General features: G+C 40.9%; 1 protein-coding gene across 3 annotated transcripts in view; it reads right to left on the bottom strand.

Annotated features, from left to right (window-relative positions):
• LOC128701743 (regulator of G-protein signaling 7) overlaps positions 1-9,239 on the bottom strand; it is a 114,470-nt gene extending 105,231 nt beyond the window's left edge. Inside the window, exons 1-2 of one of the 3 annotated variants that reach the window (XM_070105005.1) lie at positions 9,059-9,239; positions 8,854-8,957 (exon numbers count right to left, since the gene is read on the bottom strand). The gene's annotated coding sequence lies outside the window, so the exon portion shown is untranslated. Of the gene's footprint in view, positions 1-8,853 lie in introns of all 3 variants that reach the window. The other 2 variants (XM_070105006.1, XM_070105004.1) reach the window with 2 other exon arrangements.
• Between the last annotated feature and the right edge of the window lie 698 nt (positions 9,240-9,937).

Genomic DNA, 9,937 nt, shown 5'->3' with positions numbered 1-9,937 from the left:
GGTGAGCCAGTGGAAGGCTTCGGTCAGATGACCAGAAGCTCCAGTCGTGGGTCATCATATGGGTAAAGAGTCGCGTCAGGAAACACTTGTCCTGTTTCCTGACGAACCTTACCTAACCTAACTGGAGTTATTCTTGACTGGTAGTGACCTGCAGCCTTAATGACCCTGGTCTAGTAGATAGACTTTAAACCCCATTAACCAACCTTAATGACCCTGGTGTAGTAGATAGACTTTAAACCCCATTAACCAACCTTAATGACCCTGGTGTAGTAGATAGACTTTAAACCCCATTAACCAACCTTAATGACCCTGGTGTAGTAGATAGACTTTAAGCCCCATTAACCAACCTTAATGACCCTGGTGTAGTAGATAGACTTTAAACCCCATTAACCAACCTTAATGACCCTGGTGTAGTAGATAGACTTTAAGCCCCATTAACCAACCTTAATGACTCTGGTGTAGTAGATAGACTTTAAACCCCATTAACCAACCTTAATGACCCTGGTGTAGTAGATAGACTTTAAACCCCATTAACCAACCTTAATGACCCTGGTGTAGTAGATAGACTTTAAGCCCCATTAACCAACCTTAATGACTCTGGTGTAGTAGATAGACTTTAAACCCCATTAACCAACCTTAATGACCCTGGTGTAGTAGATAGACTTTAAACCCCATTAACCAGCCTTAATGACCCTGGTGTAGTAGATAGACTTTAAACCCCATTAACCAACCTTAATGACCCTGGTGTAGTAGATAGACTTTAAACCCCATTAACCAACCTTAATGACCCTCGTGTAGTAGATAGACTTTAAACCCCATTAACCAACCTTAATGACCCTGGTGTAGTAGATAGACTTTAAACCCCATTAGCCAACCTTAATGAACCTGGTGTAGTAGATAGACTTTAAACCCCATTAGCCAACCTTAATGACAATAGTGAAGTAGATAGACTTTAAACCCCATTAACCAACCTTAATGACCCTGGTGTAGTAGATAGACTTTAAACCCCATTAACCAACCTTAATGACCCTGGTGTAGTAGATAGACTTTAAACCCCATTAACCAACCTTAATGACCCTGGTGTAGTAGATAGACTTTAAACCCCATTAACCAACCTTAATGACCCTGGTGTAGTAGATAGACTTTAAACCCCATTAGCCAACCTTAATGACAATAGTGAAGTAGATAGACTTTAAACCCCATTAACCAACCTTAATGACCCTTGTGTAGTAGATAGACTTTAAACCCCATTAACCAACCTTAATGACCCTTGTGTAGTAGATAGACTTTAAACCCTATTACTCAAGCTTAATGACCCTCGTGTAGTAGATAGACTTTAAACCCCATTAACCAACCTTAGTGACCCTCGTGTAGTAGATAGATTTTAAACCCCATTAACCAACCTTAATGACCCTCGTGTAGTAGATAGACTTTAAAATCCATTAACCAACCTTAATGACCCTTTGTGTAGTAGATAGACTTTAAACCCCATTAGCCAACCTTAATGACAATAGTGAAGTAGATAGACTTTAAACCCCATTAACCAACCTTAATGACCCTTGTGTAGTAGATAGACTTTAAACCCCATTAACCAACCTTAATGACCCTTGTGTAGTAGATAGACTTTAAACCCTATTACTCAAGCTTAATGACCCTCGTGTAGTAGATAGACTTTAAACCCCATTAACCAACCTTAATTACCCTCGTGTAGTAGATAGACTTTAAACCCCATTAACCAACCTTAATGACCCTCGTGTAGTAGATAGACTTTAAAATCCATTAACCAACCTTAATGACCCTTGTGTAGTAGATAGACTTTAAACCCCATTAACCAACCTTAATGACCCTCGGGTAGTAGATAGACTTTAAACCCCATTAACCAACCTTAATGACCCTGGTGTAGTAGATAGACTTTAAACCCCATTAACCAACCTTAATGACCCTGGTGTAGTAGATAGACTTTAAACCCCATTAACCAACCTTAATGACCCTCGTGTAGTAGATAGACTTTAAACCCCATTAACCAACCTTAATGACCCTGGTGTAGTAGATAGACTTTAAACCCCATTAGCCAACCTTAATGACCCTGGTGTAGTAGATAGACTTTAAACCCCATTAGCCAACCTTAATGACAATAGTGAAGTAGATAGACTTTAAACCCCATTAACCAACCTTAATGACCCTGGTGTAGTAGATAGACTTTAAACCCCATTAACCAACCTTAATGACCCTGGTGTAGTAGATAGACTTTAAACCCCATTAACCAACCTTAATGACCCTGGTGTAGTAGATAGACTTTAAACCCCATTAACCAACCTTAATGACCCTGGTGTAGTAGATAGACTTTAAACCCCATTAACCAACCTTAATGACCCTGGTGTAGTAGATAGACTTTAAGCCCCATTAACCAACCTTAATGACTCTGGTGTAGTAGATAGACTTTAAACCCCATTAACCAACCTTAATGACCCTGGTGTAGTAGATAGACTTTAAACCCCATTAACCAACCTTAATGACCCTGGTGTAGTAGATAGACTTTAAACCCCATTAACCAACCTTAATGACCCTGGTGTAGTAGATAGACTTTAAACCCCATTAACCAACCTTAATGACCCTCGTGTAGTAGATAGACTTTAAACCCCATTAACCAACCTTAATGACCCTGGTGTAGTAGATAGACTTTAAACCCCATTAGCCAACCTTAATGACCCTGGTGTAGTAGATAGACTTTAAACCCCATTAGCCAACCTTAATGACAATAGTGAAGTAGATAGACTTTAAACCCCATTAACCAACCTTAATGACCCTGGTGTAGTAGATAGACTTTAAACCCCATTAACCAACCTTAATGACCCTGGTGTAGTAGATAGACTTTAAACCCCATTAACCAACCTTAATGACCCTGGTGTAGTAGATAGACTTTAAACCCCATTAACCAACCTTAATGACCCTGGTGTAGTAGATAGACTTTAAACCCTATTACTCAAGCTTAATGACCCTCGTGTAGTAGATAGACTTTAAACCCCATTAACCAACCTTAATGACCCTGGTGTAGTAGATAGACTTTAAACCCCATTAACCAACCTTAATGACCCTCGTGTAGTAGATAGACTTTAAACCCCATTAACCAACCTTAATGACCCTGGTGTAGTAGAGAGACTTTAAACCCCATTAACCATCTTAATGACCCTCGTGTAGTAGATAGACTTTAAACCCTATTAACCAACCTTAATGACCCTCGTGTAGTAGATAGACTTTAAACCCCATTAACCAACCTTAATGACCCTGGTGTAGTAGATAGACTTTAAACCCCATTAACCATCCTTAATGACCCTCGTGTAGTAGATAGACTTTAAACCCCATTAACCAACCTTAATGACCCTAGTGTAGTAGATAGACTTTAAACCCCATTAACCATCTTAATGACCCTCGTGTAGTAGATAGACTTTAAACCCTATTAACCAACCTTAATGACCCTGGTTTAGTAGATAGACTTTAAACCCCATTAACCAACCTTAATGACCCTGGTGTAGTAGATAGACTTTAAACCCCATTAACCATCCTTAATGACCCTCGTGTAGTAGATAGACTTTAAACCCCATTAACCAACCTTAATGACCCTAGTGTAGTAGATAGACTTTAAACCCCATTAACCAACCTTAATGACCCTCGTGTAGTAGATAGACTTTAAACCCCATTAACCAACCTTAATGACCCTAGTGTAGTAGATAGACTTTAAACCCCATTAACCAACCTTAATGACCCTGGTGTAGTAGATAGACTTTAAACCCCATTAACCAACCTTAATGACCCTGGTGTAGTAGATAGACTTTAAACCCCATTAACCAACCTTAATGACCCTGGTGTAGTAGATAGACTTTAAGCCCCATTAACCAACCTTAATGACTCTGGTGTAGTAGATAGACTTTAAACCCCATTAACCAACCTTAATGACCCTGGTGTAGTAGATAGACTTTAAACCCCATTAACCAACCTTAATGACCCTGGTGTAGTAGATAGACTTTAAGCCCCATTAACCAACCTTAATGACCCTGGTGTAGTAGATAGACTTTAAACCCCATTAACCAACCTTAATGACCCTGGTGTAGTAGATAGACTTTAAGCCCCATTAACCAACCTTAATGACTCTGGTGTAGTAGATAGACTTTAAACCCCATTAACCAACCTTAATGACCCTGGTGTAGTAGATAGACTTTAAACCCCATTAACCAACCTTAATGACCCTGGTGTAGTAGATAGACTTTAAGCCCCATTAACCAACCTTAATGACTCTGGTGTAGTAGATAGACTTTAAACCCCATTAACCAACCTTAATGACCCTGGTGTAGTAGATAGACTTTAAACCCCATTAACCAGCCTTAATGACCCTGGTGTAGTAGATAGACTTTAAACCCCATTAACCAACCTTAATGACCCTGGTGTAGTAGATAGACTTTAAACCCCATTAACCAACCTTAATGACCCTCGTGTAGTAGATAGACTTTAAACCCCATTAACCAACCTTAATGACCCTGGTGTAGTAGATAGACTTTAAACCCCATTAGCCAACCTTAATGAACCTGGTGTAGTAGATAGACTTTAAACCCCATTAGCCAACCTTAATGACAATAGTGAAGTAGATAGACTTTAAACCCCATTAACCAACCTTAATGACCCTGGTGTAGTAGATAGACCTTAAACCCCATTAACCAACCTTAATGACCCTGGTGTAGTAGATAGACTTTAAACCCCATTAACCAACCTTAATGACCCTGGTGTAGTAGATAGACTTTAAACCCCATTAACCAACCTTAATGACCCTGGTGTAGTAGATAGACTTTAAACCCCATTAGCCAACCTTAATGACAATAGTGAAGTAGATAGACTTTAAACCCCATTAACCAACCTTAATGACCCTTGTGTAGTAGATAGACTTTAAACCCCATTAACCAACCTTAATGACCCTTGTGTAGTAGATAGACTTTAAACCCTATTACTCAAGCTTAATGACCCTCGTGTAGTAGATAGACTTTAAACCCCATTAACCAACCTTAGTGACCCTCGTGTAGTAGATAGATTTTAAACCCCATTAACCAACCTTAATGACCCTCGTGTAGTAGATAGACTTTAAAATCCATTAACCAACCTTAATGACCCTTTGTGTAGTAGATAGACTTTAAACCCCATTAGCCAACCTTAATGACAATAGTGAAGTAGATAGACTTTAAACCCCATTAACCATCCTTAATGACCCTTGTGTAGTAGATAGACTTTAAACCCCATTAACCAACCTTAATGACCCTTGTGTAGTAGATAGACTTTAAACCCTATTACTCAAGCTTAATGACCCTCGTGTAGTAGATAGACTTTAAACCCCATTAACCAACCTTAATTACCCTCGTGTAGTAGATAGACTTTAAACCCCATTAACCAACCTTAATGACCCTCGTGTAGTAGATAGACTTTAAAATCCATTAACCAACCTTAATGACCCTTGTGTAGTAGATAGACTTTAAACCCCATTAACCAACCTTAATGACCCTCGTGTAGTAGATAGACTTTAAACCCCATTAACCAACCTTAATGACCCTGGTGTAGTAGATAGACTTTAAACCCCATTAACCAACCTTAATGACCCTGGTGTAGTAGATAGACTTTAAACCCCATTAACCAACCTTAATGACCCTCGTGTAGTAGATAGACTTTAAACCCCATTAACCAACCTTAATGACCCTGGTGTAGTAGATAGACTTTAAACCCCATTAGCCAACCTTAATGACCCTGGTGTAGTAGATAGACTTTAAACCCCATTAGCCAACCTTAATGACAATAGTGAAGTAGATAGACTTTAAACCCCATTAACCAACCTTAATGACCCTGGTGTAGTAGATAGACTTTAAACCCCATTAACCAACCTTAATGACCCTGGTGTAGTAGATAGACTTTAAACCCCATTAACCAACCTTAATGACCCTGGTGTAGTAGATAGACTTTAAACCCCATTAACCAACCTTAATGACCCTGGTGTAGTAGATAGACTTTAAACCCCATTAACCAACCTTAATGACCCTGGTGTAGTAGATAGACTTTAAGCCCCATTAACCAACCTTAATGACTCTGGTGTAGTAGATAGACTTTAAACCCCATTAACCAACCTTAATGACCCTGGTGTAGTAGATAGACTTTAAACCCCATTAACCAACCTTAATGACCCTGGTGTAGTAGATAGACTTTAAACCCCATTAACCAACCTTAATGACCCTCGTGTAGTAGATAGACTTTAAACCCCATTAACCAACCTTAATGACCCTGGTGTAGTAGATAGACTTTAAACCCCATTAGCCAACCTTAATGACCCTGGTGTAGTAGATAGACTTTAAACCCCATTAGCCAACCTTAATGACAATAGTGAAGTAGATAGACTTTAAACCCCATTAACCAACCTTAATGACCCTGGTGTAGTAGATAGACTTTAAACCCCATTAACCAACCTTAATGACCCTGGTGTAGTAGATAGACTTTAAACCCCATTAACCAACCTTAATGACCCTGGTGTAGTAGATAGACTTTAAACCCCATTAACCAACCTTAATGACCCTGGTGTAGTAGATAGACTTTAAACCCTATTACTCAAGCTTAATGACCCTCGTGTAGTAGATAGACTTTAAACCCCATTAACCAACCTTAATGACCCTGGTGTAGTAGATAGACTTTAAACCCCATTAACCAACCTTAATGACCCTCGTGTAGTAGATAGACTTTAAACCCCATTAACCAACCTTAATGACCCTGGTGTAGTAGAGAGACTTTAAACCCCATTAACCATCTTAATGACCCTCGTGTAGTAGATAGACTTTAAACCCTATTAACCAACCTTAATGACCCTGGTTTAGTAGATAGACTTTAAACCCCATTAACCAACCTTAATGACCCTGGTGTAGTAGATAGACTTTAAACCCCATTAACCATCCTTAATGACCCTCGTGTAGTAGATAGACTTTAAACCCCATTAACCAACCTTAATGACCCTAGTGTAGTAGATAGACTTTAAACCCCATTAACCATCTTAATGACCCTCGTGTAGTAGATAGACTTTAAACCCTATTAACCAACCTTAATGACCCTGGTTTAGTAGATAGACTTTAAACCCCATTAACCAACCTTAATGACCCTGGTGTAGTAGATAGACTTTAAACCCCATTAACCATCCTTAATGACCCTCGTGTAGTAGATAGACTTTAAACCCCATTAACCAACCTTAATGACCCTAGTGTAGTAGATAGACTTTAAACCCCATTAACCAACCTTAATGACCCTCGTGTAGTAGATAGACTTTAAACCCCATTAACCAACCTTAATGACCCTAGTGTAGTAGATAGACTTTAAACCCCATTAACCAACCTTAATGACCCTGGTGTAGTAGATAGACTTTAAACCCCATTAACCAACCTTAATGACCCTGGTGTAGTAGATAGACTTTAATCCCCATTAACCAACCTTAATGACCCTGGTGTAGTAGATAGACTTTAAACCCCATTAACCAACCTTAATGACCCTGGTGTAGTAGATAGACTTTAAACCCCATTAACCAACCTTAATGACCCTGGTGTAGTAGATAGACTTTAAACCCCATTAACCAACCTTAATGACCCTGGTGTAGTAGATAGACTTTAATCCCCATTAACCAACCTTAATGACCCTGGTGTAGTAGATAGACTTTAATCCCCATTAACCAACCTTAATGACCCTGGTGTAGTAGATAGACTTTAAACCCCATTAACCAACCTTAATGACCCTGGTGTAGTAGATAGACTTTAAACCCCATTAACCAACCTTAATGACCCTGGTGTAGTAGATAGACTTTAATCCCCATTAACCAACCTTAATGACCCTGGTGTAGTAGATAGACTTTAATCCCCATTAACCAACCTTAATGACCCTTGTGTGATAGACATACTGCTAGGTGAACAGTGACAGCAGGTGTAAGGTGACTAACACCCAGGTACCTACTTACTGCTAGGTGAACATGGACAGCAGGTGTAAGTTAACTAACACCCAGGTACCTACTTGCTGCTAGGTGAACAGTGACAGCAAGTGAAGATTTCCCCAAATTATATTCACAGGAAAGCTCTAAGCCCGTATGTGTCATACAGCACCTGAGTAATGGGATCAGGTTTAATCCGAGGAAAGGGGTTGGTAGCATCAATTCCTAGTATCAAGTTCCCATCCTAAGCATCAAGGTACCTACCTCGAAAGGCATATAATGCCTAAATGATTAATTCTAGTGGCCTTATGGGTATGCCTGATGCCCCAGGTCTTATTAAAGGGGTTTAAAATAGGAGTGTGGTGTAAAATAATGAAAATAGGAGCCTTCTGGGTATACCTTAATGGCCGAGGTCTTATTAAAGGGGTTTAAAATAGGAGTGGGGTGTAAAATAGGGAAAATAGGAGCCTTCTGGGTGTACCTTATGGCCCAGGTCTTATTAAAGGGGTTTAAAATAGGAGTGTGGTGTAAAATAGGGAAAATAGGAGCCTTCTGGGTATACCTTATGGCCCAGGTCTTATTAAAGGGGTTTAAAATAGGAGTGTGGTGTAAAATAGGGAAAATAGGAGCCTTCTGGGTATACCTTAATGGCCCAGGTCTTATTAAAGGGGTTTAAAATAGGAGTGGGGTGTAAAATAGGGAAAATAGGAGCCTTCTGGGTATACGTTATGGCCCAGGTCTTATTAAAGGGATGAATTATAGGAGAGGGATGTAAGATAGGACGGTAAAGAGAGAATAATAGGAATAGGTAGGGTGCGCAGGGTGATGGAGTGAAGGGGTTAGCGAGGGAGATACTGCAAGCTCCCTACCAGCTTCCTTGGAGTTGTTTCAGGGTTGTTGGTGATGTTGGAGGGATGTGATGCAGAGGAATCACGCTGTGAGTGCACCTCTCACCGTCGGGAACACGCGCACACTGCGCAGGAACAAGGTAAGATGGGGCCAAGAAATCAGAGTGCTTGTATTACAGGCTATCATCCTGGAGTCAGATATTGACCCTCTGCGCCATTATCTTACCTGATGGCGCAGGTGTGTGGGTAGTGGGCGTGCGGGTATGTTGAAGGGCGTGATAGGGGCACTGTTATACTAGGGGCAGGAGGCCAGAAGGGCCCTGGATCACAGTTTAGAAGTAACTGTGTGTGGCAGGAAAGGCTAGACCAGCGCTCTGTAGCGATCAATGTTCCGCGCAGCCGCTACCACTGCGCTCTACTGTCCCCCTTCCCTGCACTGCCCCCTGCACTGCCCCCTGCACTGCCCCCTGCACTACCCCCTGCACTACCCCTTGCACTACCCCCTGCACCACCCTCCTGTTGCTGCACCCCCCGTAACCCCCTGTACACACACATATACACATATGCATAGCTTTAAGGAGAGGTACGATAAGCCTCTTGGAGCAGGGAGAGAGAGAGTGGACCCAGTAGCAACCACCGAAGAGGCGGGGCTAGGAGCTGTGGCTCAACACCTGCAACCACACATAGGTGAGCACACACACACACACACACACACACACAGGGATGTTAGGAAGTATTTCTTCAGTCACAGAGTTGTCAGAAAGTGAAACAATCTGGAGAGTGATGTAGTGGAAGCAGGATCCATACATAGCTTTAAGAAGAGGTACGATGAAGCTCATGGAGCAGGAAGAGAGTTGACCTAGTAGCGACCAGTGAAGAGACGGAGCCAGGAGCTGTGATTCGACCCCTACAACCACAAATACATGGGTACAAATAAGTGAGTACAGTCTAGGTGTTCCATATATTGCATGGTAATCATACTGATAATCCTGTTAATTCCTCTTGAGATTTTCTATGTCGTAATCAAGTCTCCCCTTATCCTCCATTCCACCAAGGTCGTCATACTCACTCCTTTCAACCTTCCAGTTCTGGCACCAGTATGACT

The sequence above is a fragment of the Cherax quadricarinatus genome, chromosome 96, assembly GCF_038502225.1.
Source record: "Cherax quadricarinatus isolate ZL_2023a chromosome 96, ASM3850222v1, whole genome shotgun sequence".
NCBI lineage: Eukaryota > Metazoa > Arthropoda > Malacostraca > Decapoda > Parastacidae > Cherax > Cherax quadricarinatus.
Note: the sequence above shows the minus strand (reverse complement) of the source record. Positions and strands in the feature narration are given on the sequence as shown.